Here is a 22,265-nt window from a genome sequence, read left to right as displayed (position 1 = left end):
AGATTCCCCGCGTCTGATTCCCTGCCTCTGATTCCCCGCCTCTGATTCCCCATCTCTGATTCCCCACCTCTGATTCCCCGTGTCTGATTCCCTGCCTCTGATTCCCCGCCTCTGAATCCCAGTCTCTGATTCCCCATATCTGATTCCCCGCCTCTGATTCCCTGCCTCTGATTCCCCAGCTGTGATTCCCCGCCTTTGATTCCCCCCGTCTGATTCCCAGCCTCTGAATCCCCGTGTCTGATTTCTTACCTCTGATTCCCCGCCTCTGATTCCCCATCTCTGATTCACCGCCTCTGATTCCCCATCTCTGATTCCCCACCTCTGATTCCCCATATCTGATTCCCTGCCTCTGTTTCCCCGCCTCTGATTCCCCACCTCTGTTTCCCCATATCTGATTCCCCGCCTCTGATTCCCCAACTCTAATACCCCGCCTCTGATTCCCCAGCTCTGATTCCCCGCCTCTGATTCCCCGCATCTGATTCCCTGCCTCTGATTCCCCGCCTCTGATTCCAGGCCTCTGATTCCCAGCATCTGATTCCGGCCTCTGATTCCCGGCCTCTGATTCCCTGCTTCTGATTCTGATTCCCTGCCTCTGATTCCACATCTCTGATTCCGCACATCTGATTCCTTGCCTCTGATTCCCCACCTCTGATTCCCCATATCTGATTCCCCGCCTGGGTTTCCCCGCCTCTGATTCCCCGCCTCTGTTTCCCAATATCTAAGTCCCCGCCTCTGATTCCCCAAATCTGATTCCCCACCTCTGATTCCCCAGCTCTGATTCCCCGCCTCTGATTCCCCGCATCTGATCCCTGCATCTGATTCCAAGCCTCTGATTCCCTGCCTCTGATTCCCAACCTCTGATTCCCCACCTCTGATTCCCCATATCTGATAGCCCGCCTCTGTTTCCCCGCCTCGGATTCCCCGCCTCTGTTTCCCCATATCTGATTCCCGGCCTCTGATTCCCCGCATCTGATTCCGCGCCTCAGATTCCCTGCCTCTGATTCCCCATCTCCGATTCCGCACATCTGATTCCCTTCCTCTGATTCCCCGCCTCTGATTCCCCGCCTCTGATTCCCTGCCTCTGATTCCCAACCTCGGATTCCCCACCTCTGATTCCCCATATCTGATTCCCCGCCTCTGTTTCCCCGCCTCTGATTCCCCGCCTCTGATTCCCAACTCTGATTCCCCGCCTCTGATTCCCCAGCTCTGATTCCCCGTGTTTGATTCCCTGCCTCTGATTCCCTGCCCTGATTCCCCATCTCTGTTTCACCGCCTTTGATTCGCCACCTCTGATTCCCCATATCTGATTCCCTGACTTTTATTCCCTGCCTCTGATTCCCAACCTCTGATTCCACACCTCTGATTCCCCATATCTGATTCCCCGCCTCTATTTCCCCATATCTGATTCCCCGCCTCTGATTCCCCAACTCTGATTCCCCGCCTCTGATTCCCCAGCTCTGATTCCCCGACTCTGATTCCCGGAGTCCGATTCCCTGCCTCTGATTCCCCGCCTCTGATTCCCCATCTCTGATTCCCCGCCTCCGATTCCCCGTGTCTGATTCCCTGCCTCTGATTCCCCGCCTCTGATTCCCCGCCTCTGATTCCCTGCCACTGATTCCCTGCCCCTGATTCCCCAATTCTGATTCCCCATATCTGATTCCCCGCCTCTGTTTCCCCGCCTCTGATTCCCCGCCTCTGATTCCCCATATCTGATTCCCTGCCTCTGATTCCCCAACTCTGATTCCCCGCCTCTGATTCCCCAGCTCTGAATCCCCGCCTCTGATTCCCCGTGTCTGATTCCCTGCCTCTGATTCCCCGCCTTGATTCCCCATCTCTGATTCACAACCTCTGATTCCCCACCTCTGATTCCCTATATTTGATTCCCCGCCTCTGTTTCCCCGCCTCTGATTCCCCGCCTCTGATTCTCCATATCTGAGTCCCCGCCTCTGATTGCCCACCTCTGATTCCCCGCCTCTGATTCGCCAGCTCTGATTCCCCGCCTCTGATTCCCCGCATCTGATTCCCTGCCTCTGATTCCCCGCCTCTGATTCCCCATCTCTGATACACCGCCTTTGATTCGCCACCTCTGATTCCCCATATCTGATTCCCCACCTCTGTTTCCCGGCCTCTGATTCCCCGCCTCTGATTCTCCATATCTCATTCCCCGCCTCTGAATCCCCATCTCTGATTCCCGGACTCTGATTCCCCACCTCTGATTCCCGGCCTCTTATTCCCAGCATCTGATTCCCGGCCTCTGATTCCCGGCCTCTGATTCCCCGCTTCTGATTCTGATTCCCTGCCTCTGATTCCCCATCTCTGATTCAGCACATCTGAATCCAAGCCTCTGATTCCCCACCTCTGATTCCTCATATCTGATTCCCCGCCTCTGTTTCCCCGCCTCTGATTCCCCGCCTCTGTTTCCCTATATCTAATTCCCCACCTCTGATGCCCCAACTCTGATTCCCCGCCTCTGATTCCCCAGCTCTGATTCCGCACATCCAATTCCCTGCCTCTGATTCCCCAACTCTGATTCCCCACCTCTGATTCCCCATATCTGATTCCCCGCCTCAGATTCCCCGCGTCTGATTCCCTGCCTCTGATTCCCCGCCTCTGATTCCCTGCCTCTGATTCCCCATATCTGATTCCCCGCCTCTGATTCCCCAACTCTGATTCCCCGCTTCTGATTCCCCAGCTCTGAATCCCCGCCTCTGATTCCCCGCGTCTGATTCCCTGCCTCTGATTCCCCGCCTCTGATTCCCCATCTGTGATTCACAACCTCTGATGCCCCACCTCTGATTCCCCATATCTGATTCCCCGCCTCTGTTTCCCCGCCTCTGATTCCCCGCCTCTGATTCCCCATATCTGATTCCCCGCCTCTGATTGCCCACCTCTGATTCCCGGCCTCTGATTCCCCGCCTCTGATTCCCCATCTCTGATTCACCACCTCTGATTCCCGGCCTCTGATTCCCCATCTCTGATTCCGCACATCCGATTCCCTGCCTATGATTCCCCACCTCTGATTCCCCGCCTCTGATTCCCCATATCTGATTCCCTGCCTCTGTTTCCCCGCCTCTGATTCCCTTCCTCTGTTTCCCCATATCTGATTCCCCGCCTCTGATTCCCCAACTCTAATACCCCGCCTCTGATTCCCCAGCTCTGATTCCCCGCCTCTGATTCCCCGCATCTGATTCCCTGCCTCTGATTCCAGGCCTCTGATTCCCATCATCTGATTCCGGCCTCTGATTCCCGGCCTCTGATTCCCTGCTTCTGATTCTGATTCCCTGCCTCTGATTCCCCATCTCTGATTCCGCACATCTGATTCCCTGCCTCTGATTCCCCACCTCTGATTCCCCATATCTGATTCCCCGCCTCTGTTTCCCCGCCTCTGATTCCCCGCCTCTCTTTCCCAATATCTAAGTCCCCACCTCTGATTCCCCAAATCTGATTCCCCACCTCTGATTCCCCAGCTCTGATTCCCCGCCTCTGATTCCCCGCATCTGATTCCCTGCATCTGATTCCAAGCCTCCGATTCCCTGCCTCTGATTCCCAACCTCTGATTCCCCACCTCTGATTCCCCATATCTGATTCCCCGCCTCTGTTTCCCCGCCTCGGATTCCCCGCCTCAGTTTCCCCATATCTGATTCCCGGCCTCTGATTCCCCGCCTCTGATTCCCCGCCTCTGATTCCCTGCCTCTGATTCCCCATCTCCGATTCCCTGCCTCTGATTCCCAACCTCTGATTCCCCACCTCTGATTCCCCATATCTGATTCCCCGCCTCTGTTTCCCCGCCTCTGATTCCCCGCCTCTGATTCCCAACTCTGATTCCCCGCCTCTGATTCCCCAGCTCTGATTCCCCGTGTTTGATTCCCTGCCTCTGATTCCCTGCCCTGATTCCCCATCTCTGTTTCACCGCCTTTGATTCGCCACCTCTGATTCCACATATCTGATTCCCCGCCTCTGTTTCCCCGACTCTGATTCCCTTCCTCTGATTCCCAACCTCTGATTCCACACCTCTGATTCCTCATATCTGATTCCCCGCCTCTATTTCCCCATATCTGAATCCCCGCCTCTGATTCCCCAACTCTGATTCCCCGCCTCTGATTCACCATCTCTGATTCCCCGACTCTGATTCCCTGACACTGAATCCCTGCCCCTGATTCCCCACCTCTGATTCCCCATATCTGATTCCCCGCCTCTGTTTCCCCGCCTCTGATTCCCCGCCTCTGATTCCCCATATCTGATTCCCTGCCTCTGATTCCCCAACTCTGATTCCCCGCCTCTGATTCCCCAGCTCCGAATCCCCGCCTCTGATTCCCCGTGTCTGATTCCCTGCCTCTGATTCCCCGCCTTGATTCCCCATCTCTGATTCACAACCTCTGATTCCCCACCTCTGATTCCCTATATTTGATTCCCCGCCTCTGTTTCCCCGCCTCTGATTCCCCGCCTCTGATTCCCCATATCTGATTCCCCGCCTCTGATTGCCCACCTCTGATTCCCCGCCTCTGATTCGCCAGCTCTGATTCCCCGCCTCTGATTCCCCGCATCTGATTCCCTGCCTCTGATTCCCCGCCTCTGATTCCCCATCTCTGATTCACCGCCTTTGATTCGCCACCTCTGATTCCCCATATCTGATTCCCCACCTCTGTTTCCCGGCCTCTGATTCCCCGCCTCTGATTCTCCATATCTCATTCCCCGCCTCTGAATCCCCATCTCTGATTCCCGGACTCTGATTCCCCACCTCTGATTCCCGGCCTCTTATTCCCAGCATCTGATTCCCGGCCTCTGATTCCCGGCCTCTGATTCCCGGCTTCTGATTCTGATTCCCTGCCTCTGATTCCCAATCTCTGATTCAGCACATCTGAATCCCTGCCTCTGATTCCCCACCTCTGATTCCTCATATCTGATTCCCCGCCTCTGTTTCCCCGCCTCTGATTCCCCGCCTCTGTTTCCCTATATCTAATTCCTCACCTCTGATGCCCCAACTCTGATTCCCCGCCTCTGATTCCCCAGCTCTGATTCCCCGCCTCTAATTCCCCAGCTCTGATTCCTCTCCTCTGATTCCCCGCATCCGATTCCCCATATCTGATTCCCCGCCTCTGTTTCCCCGCCTCTGATTCCCCGCCTCTGTTTCCCCATATCTGATTCCCCGCCTCTGATTCCCAACTATGATTCCCCGCCTCTGATTCCCCAGCTCTGATTCCCTGCGTCTGATTCCCTGCGTTCTATTCCCTGCCTCTGATTCCCCGCCTGTGATTCCCCATCACTGATTCACCACCTCTGATTCCCCACCTCTGATTCCCCATATCTAATTCCCCGCCTCTGTTTGCCCGCCTCTGATTCCCCGCCTCTGTTTCCCCATATCTGATTCCCCGTCTCTGAATCCCCAACTCTGATTCCCTGCCTCTGATTCCCCAGCTCTGATTCCCCGCCTTTGATTCCCCCCGTCTGATTCCCAGCCTCTGAATCCCCGTGTCTGATTTCCTGCCTCTGATTCCCCGCCTCTGATTCCCCATCTCTGATTCCTCTGATTCCCCACATCTGATTCCCCATCTCTGATTCCGCACATCCGATTCCCTGCCTCTGATTCCCCAACTCTGATTCCCCACCACTGATTCCCCAGCTCTGATTCCCCGCCTCAGATTCCCCGCGTCTGATTCCCTGCCTCTGATTCCCCGCCTCTGATTCCCCATCTCTGATTCCCCACCTCTGATTCCCCGTGTCTGATTCCCTGCCTCTGATTCCCCGCCTCTGAATCCCAGTCTCTGATTCCCCATATCTGATTCCCCGCCTCTGATTCCCTGCCTCTGATTCCCCAGCTGTGATTCCCCGCCTTTGATTCCCCCCGTCTGATTCCCAGCCTCTGAATCCCCGTGTCTGATTTCTTACCTCTGATTCCCCGCCTCTGATTCCCCATCTCTGATTCACCGCCTCTGATTCCCCATCTCTGATTCCCCACCTCTGATTCCCCATATCTGATTCCCTGCCTCTGTTTCCCCGCCTCTGATTCCCCACCTCTGTTTCCCCATATCTGATTCCCCGCCTCTGATTCCCCAACTCTAATACCCCGCCTCTGATTCCCCAGCTCTGATTCCCCGCCTCTGATTCCCCGCATCTGATTCCCTGCCTCTGATTCCCCGCCTCTGATTCCAGGCCTCTGATTCCCAGCATTTGATTCCGGCCTCTGATTCCCGGCCTCTGATTCCCTGCTTCTGATTCTGATTCCCTGCCTCTGATTCCACATCTCTGATTCCGCACATCTGATTCCTTGCCTCTGATTCCCCACCTCTGATTCCCCATATCTGATTCCCCGCCTGGGTTTCCCCGCCTCTGATTCCCCGCCTCTGTTTCCCAATATCTAAGTCCCCGCCTCTGATTCCCCAAATCTGATTCCCCACCTCTGATTCCCCAGCTCTGATTCCCCGCCTCTGATTCCCCGCATCTGATCCCTGCATCTGATTCCAAGCCTCTGATTCCCTGCCTCTGATTCCCAACCTCTGATTCCCCACCTCTGATTCCCCATATCTGATAGCCCGCCTCTGTTTCCCCGCCTCGGATTCCCCGCCTCTGTTTCCCCATATCTGATTCCCGGCCTCTGATTCCCCGCATCTGATTCCGCGCCTCAGATTCCCTGCCTCTGATTCCCCATCTCCGATTCCGCACATCTGATTCCCTTCCTCTGATTCCCCGCCTCTGATTCCCCGCCTCTGATTCCCTGCCTCTGATTCCCAACCTCGGATTCCCCACCTCTGATTCCCCATATCTGATTCCCCGCCTCTGTTTCCCCGCCTCTGATTCCCCGCCTCTGATTCCCAACTCTGATTCCCCGCCTCTGATTCCCCAGCTCTGATTCCCCGTGTTTGATTCCCTGCCTCTGATTCCCTGCCCTGATTCCCCATCTCTGTTTCACCGCCTTTGATTCGCCACCTCTGATTCCCCATATCTGATTCCCTGACTTTTATTCCCTGCCTCTGATTCCCAACCTCTGATTCCACACCTCTGATTCCCCATATCTGATTCCCCGCCTCTATTTCCCCATATCTGATTCCCCGCCTCTGATTCCCCAACTCTGATTCCCCGCCTCTGATTCCCCAGCTCTGATTCCCCGACTCTGATTCCCGGAGTCCGATTCCCTGCCTCTGATTCCCCGCCTCTGATTCCCCATCTCTGATTCCCCGCCTCCGATTCCCCGTGTCTGATTCCCTGCCTCTGATTCCCCGCCTCTGATTCCCCGCCTCTGATTCCCTGCCACTGATTCCCTGCCCCTGATTCCCCAATTCTGATTCCCCATATCTGATTCCCCGCCTCTGTTTCCCCGCCTCTGATTCCCCGCCTCTGATTCCCCATATCTGATTCCCTGCCTCTGATTCCCCAACTCTGATTCACCGCCTCTGATTCCCCAGCTCTGAATCCCCGTCTCTGATTCCCCGCGTCTGATTCCCTGCCTCTGATTCCCCGCCTTGATTCCCCATTTCTGATTCACCGCCTTTGATTCGCCACCTCTGATTCCCCATATCTGATTCCCCACCTCTGTTTCCCGGCCTCTGATTCCCCGCCTCTGATTCTCCATATCTCATTCCCCGCCTCTGAATCCCCATCTCTGATTCCCGGACTCTGATTCCCCACCTCTGATTCCCCCTCTCTGATTCCGCACATCCAATTCCCTGCCTCTGATTCCTCAACTCTGATTCCCCACCTCTGATTCCCCAGCTCTGATTCCCCGCCTCAGATTCCCAGCGTCTGATTCCCTGCCTCTGATTCCCCGCCTCTGATTCCCAGCCTCTGATTCCCCATATCTGATTCCCCGCCTCTGATTCCCCATATCTGACTCCCCGCCTCTATTTCCCCATATCTGCTTCGCCGCCTCTGATTCCCCAACTCTGATTCCCCGCCTCTGATTCCCCAGCTCTGATTTCCCGCCTCTGATTCCCGGCATCCGATTCCCTGCCTCTGATTCCCCGCCTCTGATTCCCCATCTCTGATTCCCCGCCTCTGATTCCCCGTGTCTGATTCCCTGCCTCTGATTCCCCGCCTCTGATTCCCCATATCTGATTCCCCGCCTCTGTTTTCCCGCCTCTGATTCCCTGCCTCTGATTCCCCATATCTGATTCCCCGCCTCTGATTCCCCAAATCTGATTCCCCGCCTCTGATTCCCCAGCTCTGAATCCCCGCCTCTGATTCCCCGCGTCTGATTCCCTTCCTCTGATTCCCCGCCTCTGATTCCCCAACTCTGATTCCCCGCCTCTGATTCCCCAGCTCTGAATCCCCGCCTCTGATTCCCCGCGTCTGATTCCCTGCCTCTGATTCCCCGCCTCTGATTCCCCATATCTGATTCCCCGCCTCTGATTGCCCACCTCTGATTCCCCGCGTCTGATTCCCTGCCTCTGATTCCCCGCCTCTGATTCCCCATCTCTGATTCACCACCTCTGATTCCCAGCCTCTGATTCCCCATCTCTGATTCCGCACATCCGATTCCCTGCCTATGATTCCCCACCTCTGATTCCCCGCCTCTGATTCCCCATATCTGATTCCCTGCCTCTGTTTCCCCGCCTCTGATTCCCCACCTCTGTTTCCCCATATCTGATTCCCCGCCTCTGATTCCCCAACTCTAATACCCCGCCTCTGATTCCCCAGCTCTGATTCCCCGCCTCTGATTCCCCGCATCTGATTCCCTGCCTCTGATTCCCCGCCTCTGATTCCAGGCCTCTGATTCCCAGCATCTGATTCCGGCCTCTAATTCCCGGCCTCTGATTCCCTGCTTCTGATTCTGATTCCCTGCCTCTGATTCCCCATCTCTGATTCCGCACATCTGATTCCTTGCCTCTGATTCCCCACCTCTGATTCCCCATATCTGATTCCCCGCCTGGGTTTCCCCGCCTCTGATTCCCCGCCTCTGTTTCCCAATATCTAAGTCCCCGCCTCTGATTCCCCAAATCTGATTCCCCACCTCTGATTCCCCAGCTCTGATTCCCCGCCTCCGATTCCCCGCATCTGATTCCCTGCATCTGATTCCAAGCCTCTGATTCCCTGCCTCTGATTCCCAACCTCTGATTCCCCACCTCTGATTCCCCATATCTGATTCCCCGCCTCTGTTTCCCCGCCTCGGATTCCCCGCCTCTGTTTCCCCATATCTGATTACCGGCCTCTGATTCCCCGCCTCTGATTCCCCGCCTCTGATTCCCTGCCTCTGATTCCCCATCTCCGATTCCGCACATCTGATTCCCTTCCTCTGATTCCCCGCCTCTGATTCCCCGCCTCTGATTCCCTGCCTCTGATTCCCAACCTCGGATTCCCCACCTCTGATTCCCCATATCTGATTCCCCGCCTCTGTTTCCCAGCCTCTGATTCCCCGCCTCTGATTCCCAACTCTGATTCCCCGCCTCTGATTCCCCAGCTCTGATTCCCCGTGTTTGATTCCCTGCCTCTGATTCCCTGCCCTGATTCCCCATCTCTGTTTCACCGCCTTTGATTCGCCACCTCTGTTTCCCCATATCTGATTACCCGCCTCTGTTTCCCCGACTCTGATTCCCTGCCTCTGATTCCCAACCTCTGATTCCACACCTCTGATTCCCCATATCTGATTCCCCGCCTCTATTTCCCCATATCTGATTCCCCGCCTCTGATTCCCCAACTCTGATTCCCCGCCTCTGATTCCCCAGCTCTGATTCCCCGACTCTGATTCCCGGAGTCCGATTCCCTGCCTCTGATTCCCCGCCTCTGATTCCCCATCTCTGATTCCCCGCCTCTGATTCCCCGTGTCTGATTCCCTGCCTCTGATTCCCCGCCTCTGATTCCCCGCCTCTGATTCCCTGCCACTGATTCCCTGCCCCTGATTCCCCAATTCTGATTCCCCATATCTGATTCCCCGCCTCTGTTTCCCCGCCTCTGATTCCCCACCTCTGATTCCCCATATCTGATTCCCTGCCTCTGATTCCCAAACTCTGATTCACCGCCTCTGATTCCCCAGCTCTGAATCCCCGCCTCTGATTCCCCGCGTCTGATTCCCTGCCTCTGATTCCCCGCCTTGATTCCCCATCTCTGATTCACAACCTCTGATTCCCCACCTCTGATTCCCTATATTTGATTCCCCGCCTCTGTTTCCCCGCCTCTGATTCACTGCCTCTGATTCCCCACATCTGATTCCCCATCTCTGATTCCGCACAACCGATTCCCTGCCTATGATTCCCCGACTCTGATTCCCCACCTCTGATTCCCCGCCTCTGATTCCCCGCGTCTGATTCCCTGCCTGTGATTCCCCTCCTCTTATTCCCCATCTCTGATTCCCCACCTCTGATTCCCCGTGTCTGATTCCCTTCCTTTGATTCCCCGCCTCGGATTCCCCGCCTCTGATTCCCTGCCACTGATTCCCCGCCCCTGATTCCCCACCTCTGATTCCCCATATCTTATTCCGCGCCTCTGTTTCCCCCCCTCTGATTCCCAGCCTCTGATTCCCCATATCTGATTCCCCGCCTCTGATTCCCAATATCTGATTCCCCGCCTCTATTTCCCCATATCTGCTTCGCCGCCTCTGATTCCCCAACTCTGATTCCCCGCCTCTGATTCCCCAGCTCTGATTTCCCGCCTCTGATTCCCGGCATCCGATTCCCTGCCTCTGATTCCCCGCCTCTGATTCCCCATCTCTGATTCCCCGCCTCTGATTCCCCGTGTCTGATTCCCTGCCTCTGATTCCCCGCCTCTGATTCCCCATATCTGATTCCCCGCCTCTGTTTTCCCGCCTCTGATTCCCTGCCTCTGATTCCCCATATCTGATTCCCCGCCTCTGATTCCCCAACTCTGATTCCCCGCGTCTGATTCCCTGCCTCTGATTCCCCGCCTTGATTCCCCATCTCTGATTTACAACCTCTGATTCCCCACCTCTGATTCCCCATATCTGATTCCCCGCCTCTGTTTCCCCGCCTCTGATTCCCCGCCTCTGATTCCCCATATCTGATTCCCCGGCTCTGATTGCCCACCTCTGATTCCCCGCCTCTGATTCGCCAGCTCTGATTCCCCGCCTCTGATTCCCCGCATCTGATTCCCTGCCTCTGATTCCCCGCCTCTGATTCCCCATCTCTGATTCACCGCCTTTGATTCGCCACCTCTGATTCCCCATATCTGATTCCCCACCTCTGTTTCCCCGCCTCTGATTCTCCGCCTCTGATTCTCCATATCTCATTCCCCGCCTCTGAATCCCCATCTCTGATTCCCGGACTCTGATTCCCCACCTCTGATTCCCGGCCTCTTATTCCCAGCATTTGATTCCCGGCCTCTGATTCCCGGCCTCTGATTCCCCGCTTCTGATTCTGATTCCCTGCCTCTGATTCCCCATCTCTGATTCCGCACATCTGATTCCCTGCCTCTGATTCCCCACCTCTGATTCCCCATATCTGATTCCCCGCCTCTGTTTCCCCGCCTCTGATTCCCCGCCTCTGTTTCCCCATATCTTATTCCCCACCTCTGATGCCCCAACTCTGATTCCCCGCCTTTGATTCCCCAGCTCTGATTCCCCACCTCTGATTCCCTGCATCCGATTCCCCATGTCTGATTCCCCGCCTCTGTTTCCCCGCCTCTGATTCACCGCCTCTGTTTCCCCATATCTGATTCCCCGCCTCTGATTCCCCAGCTCTGATTCCCTGCCTCTGATTCCCCGCGTTCCATTCCCTGCCTCTGATTCCCCGCCTGTGATTCCCCATCTCTGATTCACCACCTCTGATTCCCCACCTCTGATTCCCCATATCTAATTCCCCGCCTCTGTTTGCCCGCCTCTGATTCCCTGCCTCTGATTCCCCGCCTCTGATTCCCCATCTCTGATTCCCCACCTCTGATTCCCCGTGTCTGATTCCCTGCCTCTGAATCCCCGCCTCTGATTCCCCGCCTCTGATTCCCTGCCACTGATTCCCCACCACTGATTCCCCACCTCTGATTCCCCATATCTTATTCCCCGCCTGTGTTTCCCCCGCTCTGATTCCCAGCCTCTGATTCCCCATATCTGATTCCCCGCCTCTGATTCCCCATATCTGATTCCCCGCCTCATTTTCCCCATATCTGCTTCGCCGCCTCTGATTCCCCAACTCTGATTCCCCGCCTCTGATTCCACAGCTCTGATTTCCCGCCTGTGATTTCCGGCATCCGATTCCCTGCCTCTGATTCCCCGCCTCTGATTCCCCATCTCTGATTCCCCGCCTATGATTCCCCGCCTCTGTTTCCCCGCCTCTGATTCCCCGCCTCTGTTTCCCCATATCTGATTCCCCGCCTCTGATTCCCCAACTTTGATTCCCCTCCTCTAATTCGCCAGCTATGATTCCCCGCCTCTGATCCCCTGCGTCTGATTCCCTGCCTCTGATTCCCCTTCTCTGATTCACCACCTCTGAATCCCCACCTCTGATTCCCCATCTCTGATTCCGCACATCCGATTCCCTGCCTCTGACTCCCCGCCTCTGATTCCCCGCCTCTGATTCCCTGCCTCTGATTCGCAACCTCTAATTCCCCACCTCTGATTCCCCATATCTGATTCCCCGCCTCTGTTTCCCTGCCTCTGATTCCCGGCCTCTGATTCCCCAGCTCTGATTCCCCGCCTTTTATTCCCGGCCTCTGATTCCCTGCCACTGATTCCCCGCCCCTGATTCCCCACCTCTGATTCCCCAGCTCTGAATCCCTGCCTCTGATTCCCCGCGTCTGATTCCCTGCCTCTGATTCCCCGCCTCTGTTTCCCCATCTCTGATTCACCGCCTTTGATTCGCCACCTCTGATTCCCCATATCTGATTCCCCACCTCTGTGTCCCCGCCTCTGATTCCCCGCCTCTGATTCTCCATATCTCATTCCCCGCCTCTGAATCCCCATCTCTGATTCCCGGACTCTGATTCCCCACCTCTGATTCCCGGCCTCTTATTCCCAGCATCTGATTCCCGGCCTCTGATTCCCGGCCTCTAATTCCCCGCTTCTGATTCTGATTCCCTGCCTCTGATTCCCCATCTCTGATTCCGCACATCTGATTCCCTGCCTCTGATTCCCCACCTCTGATTCCCCATATCTGATTCCCCGCCTCTGTTTCCCCGCCTCTGATTCCCTGCCTCTGTATCCCCATATCTAATTCCCCACCTCTGATGCCCGAACTCTGATTCCCCGCCTCTGATTCCCCAGCTCTGATTCCCCACCTCTGATTCCCCGCATCCGATTCCCCATGTCTGATTCCCCGCCTCTGTTTCCCCGCCTCTGATTCCCCGCCTCTGTTTCCCCATATCTGATTCCCCGCCTCTGATTCCCCAGCTCTGATTCCCTGCCTCTGATTCCCCGCGTTCTATTCCCTGCCTCTGATTCCCCGCCTGTGATTCCCCATCTCTGATTCACCACCTCTGATTCCCCACCTCTGATTCCACATATCTAATTCCTCGCCTCTGTTTGTCCCCCTCTGATTCCCTGCCTCTGTTTCCCCATATCTGATTCCCCGCCTCTGAATCCCCAACTCTGATTCCCTGCCTCTGATTCACCAGCTCTGATTCCCTGCCTTTGATTCCCCCGTCTGATTCCCAGCCTCTGAATCCCCGTGTCTGATTTCCTGCCTCTGATTCCCCGCCTCTGATTCCCCATCTCTGATTCACCGCCTCTGATTCCCCACCTCTTATTCCCCATCTCTGATTCCGCACATCCGATTCCCTGCCTCTGATTCCCCGACTCTGATTCCCCACCTCTGATTCCCCAGCTCTGATTCCCCGCCTCTGATTCCCCGCGTCTGATTCCCTGCCTCTGATTCCCCGCCTCTGATTCCCCATCTCTGATTCCCCACCTCTGATTCCCCGTGTCTGATTCCCTGCCTCTGAATCCCCGCCTCTGATACCCCGCCTCTGATTCCCTGCCACTGATTCCCCACCACTGATTCCCCACCTCTGATTCCCCATATCTTATTCTCCGCCTCTGTTTCCCCCGCTCTGATTCCCAGCCTCTGATTCCCCATATCTGATTCCCTGCAACTGATTCCCCGCCCCTGATTCCCCACCTCTGATTCCCCATTTCTGATTCCCCGCCTCTGTTTCCCCAGCTCTGATTCCCTGCCTCTGATTCCCTGCCCTGATTCCCCATCTCTGTTTCACCGCCTTTGATTCGCCACCTCTGATTCCCCATATCTGATTCCCCGCCTCTGATTCCCCGCCTCTGATTCCCTGCCTCTGATTCCCAACCTCTGATTCCACACCTCTCATTCCCCATATCTGATTCCCCGCCTCTATTTCCCCATATCTGATTCCCCGCCTCTGATTCCCCAACTCTGATTCCCCGCCTCTGATTCCCCAGCTCTGATTCCCCGCCTCTGATTCCCGGCGTCCGATTCCCTGCCTCTGATTCCCCGCCTCTGATTCCCCATCTCTGATTCCCCGCCTCTGATTCCCCGTGTCTGATTCCCTGCCTCTGATTCCCCGCCTCTGATTCCCCGCCTCTGATTCCCTGCCACTGATTCCCTGCCCCTGATTCCCCACTTCTGATTCCCCATATCTGATTCCCCGCCTCTGTTTCCCCGCCTCTGATTCCCCGCCTCTGTTTCCCCTTTATCTGATTCCCTGCCTCTGATTCCCCAACTCTGATTCCCCGCCTCTGATTCCCCAGCTCTGAATCCCCGCCTCTGATTCCCCGCGTCTGATTCCCTGCCTCTGATTCCCCGCCTTGATTCCCCATCTCTGATTTACAACCTCTGATTCCCCACCTCTGATTCCCCATATCTGATTCCCCGCCTCTGTTTCCCCGCCTCTGATTCCCCGCCTCTGATTCCCCATATCTGATTCCCCGGCTCTGATTGCCCACCTCTGATTCCCCGCCTCTGATTCGCCAGCTCTGATTCCCCGCCTCTGATTCCCCGCATCTGATTCCCTGCCTCTGATTCCCCGCCTCTGATTCCCCATCTCTGATTCACCGCCTTTGATTCGCCACCTCTGATTCCCCATATCTGATTCCCCACCTCTGTTTCCCCGCCTCTGATTCTCCGCCTCTGATTCTCCATATCTCATTCCCCGCCTCTGAATCCCCATCTCTGATTCCCGGACTCTGATTCCCCACCTCTGATTCCCGGCCTCTTATTCCCAGCATTTGATTCCCGGCCTCTGATTCCCGGCCTCTGATTCCCCGCTTCTGATTCTGATTCCCTGCCTCTGATTCCCCATCTCTGATTCCGCACATCTGATTCCCTGCCTCTGATTCCCCACCTCTGATTCCCCATATCTGATTCCCCGCCTCTGTTTCCCCGCCTCTGATTCCCCGCCTCTGTTTCCCCATATCTTATTCCCCACCTCTGATGCCCCAACTCTGATTCCCCGCCTTTGATTCCCCAGCTCTGATTCCCCACCTCTGATTCCCTGCATCCGATTCCCCATGTCTGATTCCCCGCCTCTGTTTCCCCGCCTCTGATTCACCGCCTCTGTTTCCCCATATCTGATTCCCCGCCTCTGATTCCCCAGCTCTGATTCCCTGCCTCTGATTCCCCGCGTTCCATTCCCTGCCTCTGATTCCCCGCCTGTGATTCCCCATCTCTGATTCACCACCTCTGATTCCCCACTTCTGATTCCCCATATCTAATTCCCCGCCTCTGTTTGCCCGCCTCTGATTCCCTGCCTCTGATTCCCCGCCTCTGATTCCCCATCTCTGATTCCCCACCTCTGATTCCCCGTGTCTGATTCCCTGCCTCTGAATCCCCGCCTCTGATTCCCCGCCTCTGATTCCCTGCCACTGATTCCCCACCACTGATTCCCCACCTCTGATTCCCCATATCTTATTCCCCGCCTGTGTTTCCCCCGCTCTGATTCCCAGCCTCTGATTCCCCATATCTGATTCCCCGCCTCTGATTCCCCATATCTGATTCCCCGCCTCATTTTCCCCATATCTGCTTCGCCGCCTCTGATTCCCCAACTCTGATTCCCCGCCTCTGATTCCCCAGCTCTGATTTCCCGCCTGTGATTTCCGGCATCCGATTCCCTGCCTCTGATTCCCCGCCTCTGATTCCCCATCTCTGATTCCCCGCCTATGATTCCCCGCCTCTGTTTCCCCGCCTCTGATTCCCCGCCTCTGTTTCCCCATATCTGATTCCCCGCCTCTGATTCCCCAACTTTGATTCCCCTCCTCTAATTCGCCAGCTATGATTCCCCGCCTCTGATCCCCTGCGTCTGATTCCCTGCCTCTGATTCCCCTTCTCTGATTCACCACCTCTGAATCCCCACCTCTGATTCCCCATCTCTGATTCCGCACATCCGATTCCCTGCCTCTGATTCCCCGCCTCTGATTCCCCGCCTCTGATTCCCCATCTCCGATTCCGCACATCTGATTCCCTTCCTCTGATTCCCCGCCTCTGATTCCCCGCCTCTGATTCCCTGCCTCTGATTCCCAACCTCGGATTCCCCACCTCTGATTCCCCATATCTGATTCCCCGCCTCTGTTTCCCCGCCTCTGATTCCCCGCCTCTGATTCCCAACTCTGATTCCCCGCCTCTGATTCCCCAGCTCTGATTCCCCGTGTTTGATTCCCTGCCTCTGATTCCCTGCCCTGATTCCCCATCTCTGTTTCACCGCCTTTGATTCGCCACCTCTGATTCCCCATATCTGATTCCCCGACTTTGATTCCCTGCCTCTGATTCCCAACCTCTGATTCCACACCTCTGATTCCCCATATCTGATTCCCCGCCTCTATTTCCCCATATCTGATTCCCCGCCTCTGATTCCCCAACTCTGATTCCCCGCCTCTGATTCCCCATCTCTGATTCCCCGACTCTGATTCCCCGTGTCTGATTCCCTGCCTCTGATTCCCCGCCTCTGATTCCCTGCCTCTGATTCCCTGCCACTGATTCCCTGCCCCTGATTCCCCAATTCTGATTCCCCATATCTGATTCCCCGCCTCTGTTTCCCCGCCTCTGATTCCCCGCCTCTGATTCCCCATATCTGATTCCCTGCCTCTGATTCCCCAACTCTGATTCACCGCCTCTGATTCCCCAGCTCTGAATCCCCGCCTCTGATTCCCCACGTCTGATTCCCTGCCTCTGATTCCCCGCCTTGATTCCCCATCTCTGATTCACAACCTCTGATTCCCCACCTCTGATTCCCTATATTTGATTCCCCGCCTCTGTTTCCCCGCCTCTGATTCGCAACCTCTAATTCCCCACCTCTGATTCCCCATATCTGATTCCCCGCCTCTGTTACCCTGCCTCTGATTCCCGGCCTCTGTTTCCCCATATCTGATTCCCCTCCTCTGATTCCCCAACTCTGATTCCCCGCCTCTGATTCCCCAGCTCTGATTCCCCGCCTTTTATTCCCGGCCTCTGATTCCCTGCCACTGATTCCCCGCCCCTGATTCCCCACCTCTGATTCCCCATATCTGATTCCCCGCCTCTGTTTCCCCAGCTCTGATTCCCCACCTCTGATTCCCCAGCTCTGATTCCCTGCCACTGATTCCCCACCCCTGATTCCCCACCTCTGATTTCCCATATCTGATTCCCCGCCTCTGTTTCCCCAGCTCTGATTCCCTGCCTCTGATTCCCTGCCCTGATTCCCCATCTCTGTTTCACCGCCTTTGATTCGCCACCTCAGATTCCCCATATCTGATTCCCCGCCTCTGTTTCCCCGCCTCTGATTCCCTGCCTCTGATTCCCAACCTCTGATTCCACACCTCTGATTCCCCATATCTGATTCCCCGCCTCTATTTCCCCATATCTGATTCCCCGCTTCTGATTCCCCAACTCTGATTCCCCACCTCTGATTCCCCAGCTCTGATTCCCCGCCTCTGATTCCCGGCGTCCGATTCCCTGCCTCTGATTCCCCGCCTCTGATTCCCCATCTCTGATTCTCCATATCTGATTCCCCGCCTCTGAATCCCCATCTCTGATTCCCGGACTCTGATTCCCCTCCTCTGATTCCCGGCCTCTTATTCCCAGCATCTGATTCCCGACCTCTGATTCCCGGCCTCTGATTCCCCGCTTCTGATTCTGATTCCCTGCCTCTGATTCCCCATCTCTGATTACGCACATCTGATTCCCCACCTCTGATTCCCCAGCTCTGATTCCCCGCCTCTGATTCCCCGCATCTGATACCCTGCATCTGATTCCAAGCCTCTGATTCCCTGCCTCTGATTCCCAACCTCTGATTCCCCACCTCTGATTCCCCATATCTGATTCCCCGCCTCTGTTTCCCCGCCTCGGATTCCCCGCCTCTGTTTCCCCATATCTGATTCCCGGCCTCTGATTCCCCGCCTCTGATTCCCCATATCTGATTCCCTGCCTCTGATTCCCCAACTCTGATTCCCCGCCTCTGATTCCCCAGCTCTGAATCCCCGCCTCTGATTCCCCGCGTCTGATTCCCTGCCTCTGATTCCCCGCCTTGATTCCCCATCTCTGATTCACGACCTCTGATTCCCCACCTCTGATTCCCTATATTTGATTCCCCGCCTCTGTTTCCCCGCCTCTGATTCCCCGCCTCTGATTCCCCATATCTGATTCCCCGCCTCTGATTGCCCACCTCTGATTCCCAGCCTCTGATTCGCCAGCTCTGATTCCCCGCCACTGATTCCCCGCATCTGATTCCCTGCCTCTGATTCCACGCCTCTGATTCCCCATCTCTGATTCACCGCCTTTGATTCGCCACCTCTGATTCCCCATATCTGATTCCCCACCTCTGTTTCCCCGCCTCTGATTCTCCGCCTCTGATTCTCCATATCTCATTCCCCGCCTCTGAATCCCCATCTCTGATTCCCGGACTCTGATTCCCCTCCTCTGATTCCCGGCCTCTTATTCCCAGCATCTGATTCCCGGCCTCTGATTCCCGGCCTCTGATTCCCCGCTTCTGATTCCCTGCCTCTGATTCCCCATCTCTGATTCCGCACATCTGATTCCCTGCCTCTGATTCCCCTCCTCTGATTCCCCATATCTGATTCCCCGCCTCTGTTTCCCCGCCTCTGATTCCCCGCCTCTGTTTCCCTATATCTAATTCCCCACCTCTGATGCCCCAACTCTGATTCCCCGCCTCTGATTCCCCAGCTCTGATTCCCCGCCTCTGATTCCCTGCATCCGATTCCCCATATCTGATTCCCCGCCTCTGTTTCCCCATATCTGATTCCCGCCTCTGATTCCCAACTATGATTCCCCGCCTCTGATTCCCCAGCTCTGATTCCCTGCCTCTGATTCCCCGCGTTCTATTCCCTGCCTCTGATTCCCCGCCTGTGATTCCCCATCACTGATTCACCACCTCTGATTCCCTACCTCTGATTCCCCATATCTAATTCCCCGCCTCTGTTTGCCCGCCTCTGATTCCCCGCCTCTGTTTCCCCATATCTGATTCCCCGCCTCTGAATCCCCAACTCTGATTCCCTGCCTCAGAGTCCCCAGCTCTGATTCCCCGCCTTTGATTCCCCCCGTCTGATTCCCAGCCTCTGAATCCCCGTGTCTGATTTCCTGCCTCTGATTCCCCGCCTCTGATTCCCCATCTCTGATTCACCGCCTCTGATTCCCCACCTCTGATTCCCCATCTCTGATTCCGCACATCCAATTCCCTGCCTCTGATTCCCCAACTCTGATTCCCCACCTCTGATTCCCCAGCTCTGATTCCCCGCTTCAGATTCCCCGCGTCTGATTCCCAGCCTCTGATTCCCCGCCTCTGATTCCCTGCCTCTGATTCCCCATATCTGATTCCCCGCCTCTGATTCCCCATCTCTGATTCCCGGACTCTGATTCCCCTCCTCTGATTCCCGGCCTCTTATTCCCAGCATCTGATTCCCGGCCTCTGATTCCCGGACTCTGATTCCCCGCTTCTGATTCTGATTCCCTGCCTCTGATTCCCCATCTCTGATTACGCACATCTGATTCCCCACCTCTGATTCCCCAGCTCTGATTCCCCGCCTCTGATTCCCCGCATCTGATACCCTGCATCTGATTCCAAGCCTCTGATTCCCTGCCTCTGATTCCCAACCTCTGATTCCCCACCTCTGATTCCCCATATCTGATTCCCCGCCTCTGTTTCCCCGCCTCGGATTCCCCGCCTCTGTTTCCCCATATCTGATTCCCGGCCTCTGATTCCCCGCCTCTGATTCCCCATATCTGATTCCCTGCCTCTGATTCCCCAACTCTGATTCCCCGCCTCTGATTCCCCAGCTCTGAATCCCCGCCTCTGATTCCCCGCGTCTGATTCCCTGCCTCTGATTCCCCGCCTTGATTCCCCATCTCTGATTCACGACCTCTGATTCCCCACCTCTGATTCCCTATATTTGATTCCCCGCCTCTGTTTCCCCGCCTCTGATTCGCCGCCTCTGATTCCCCATATCTGATTCCCCGCCTCTGATTGCCCACCTCTGATTCCCAGCCTCTGATTCGCCAGCTCTGATTCCCCGCCTCTGATTCCCCGCATCTGATTCCCTGCCTCTGATGCCCCACCTCTGATTCCCCATATCTGATTCCCCGCCTCTGTTTCCCCGCCTCTGAATCCCCGCCTCTGATTCCCCATATCAGATTCCCCGCCTCTGATTGCCCACCTCTGATTCCCCGCGTCTGATTCCCTGCCTCAGATTCCCCAGCTCTGATTCCCCGCCTTTGATTCCCCCCGTCTGATTCCCAGCCTCTGAATCCCCGTGTCTGATTTCCTGCCTCTGATTCCCCGCCTCTGATTCCCCATCTCTGATTCACCGCCTCTGATTCCCCACCTCTGATTCCCCATCTCTGATTCCGCACATCCAATTCCCTGCCTCTGATTCCCCAACTCTGATTCCCCACCTCTGATTCCCCAGCTCTGATTCCCCGCTTCAGATTCCCCGCGTCTGATTCCCAGCCTCTGATTCCCCGCCTCTGATTCCCTGCCTCTGATTCCCCATATCTGATTCCCCGCCTCTGATTCCCCATCTCTGATTCCCGGACTCTGATTCCCCTCCTCTGATTCCCGGCCTCTTATTCCCAGCATCTGATTCCCGGCCTCTGATTCCCGGACTCTGATTCCCCGCTTCTGATTCTGATTCCCTGCCTCTGATTCCCCATCTCTGATTACGCACATCTGATTCCCCACCTCTGATTCCCCAGCTCTGATTCCCCGCCTCTGATTCCCCGCATCTGATACCCTGCATCTGATTCCAAGCCTCTGATTCCCTGCCTCTGATTCCCAACCTCTGATTCCCCACCTCTGATTCCCCATATCTGATTCCCCGCCTCTGTTTCCCCGCCTCGGATTCCCCGCCTCTGTTTCCCCATATCTGATTCCCGGCCTCTGATTCCCCGCCTCTGATTCCCCATATCTGATTCCCTGCCTCTGATTCCCCAACTCTGATTCCCCGCCTCTGATTCCCCAGCTCTGAATCCCCGCCTCTGATTCCCCGCGTCTGATTCCCTGCCTCTGATTCCCCGCCTTGATTCCCCATCTCTGATTCACGACCTCTGATTCCCCACCTCTGATTCCCTATATTTGATTCCCTGCCTCTGTTTCCCCGCCTCTGATTCGCCGCCTCTGATTCCCCATATCTGATTCCCCGCCTCTGATTGCCCACCTCTGATTCCCAGCCTCTGATTCGCCAGCTCTGATTCCCCGCCTCTGATTCCCCGCATCTGATTCCCTGCCTCTGATTCCCCGCCTCTGATTCCCCATCTCTGATTCCCCGCCTCTGATTCTCCATATCTCATTCCCCGCCTCTGAATCCCCATCTCTGATTCCCGGACTCTGATTCCCCTCCTCTGATTCCCGGCCTCTTATTCCCAGCATCTGATTCCCGGCCTCTGATTCCCGGCCTCTGATTCCCTGCTTCTGATTCCCTGCCTCTGATTCCCCATCTCTGATTCCGCACATCTGATTCCCTGCCTCTGATTCCCCTCCTCTGATTCCCCATATCTGATTCCCCGCCTCTGTTTCCCCACCTCTGATTCCCCGCCTCTGTTTCCCTATATCTAATTCCCCACCTCTGATGCCCCAACTCTGATTCCCCACCTCTGATTCCCCAGCTCTGATTCCCCGCCTCTGATTCCCTGCATCCGATTCCCCATATCTGATTCCCCGCCTCTGTTTCCCCGCCTCTGATTCCCCGCCTCTGTTTCCCCATATCTGATTCCCGCCTCTGATTCCCAACTATGATTCCCCGCCTCTGATTCCCCAGCTCTGATTCCCTGCCTCTGATTCCCCGCGTTCTATTCCCTGCCTCTGATTCCCCGCCTGTGATTCCCCATCACTGATTCACCACCTCTGATTCCCTACCTCTGATTCCCCATATCTAATTCCCCGCCTCTGTTTGCCCGCCTCTGATTCCCCGCCTCTGTTTCCCCATATCTGATTCCCCGCCT

This window comes from Narcine bancroftii, chromosome 4 (assembly GCF_036971445.1).
Source record: "Narcine bancroftii isolate sNarBan1 chromosome 4, sNarBan1.hap1, whole genome shotgun sequence".
Classification (NCBI taxonomy): Eukaryota; Metazoa; Chordata; class Chondrichthyes; order Torpediniformes; family Narcinidae; genus Narcine; species Narcine bancroftii.
This window is presented reverse-complemented; position numbering follows the sequence as displayed.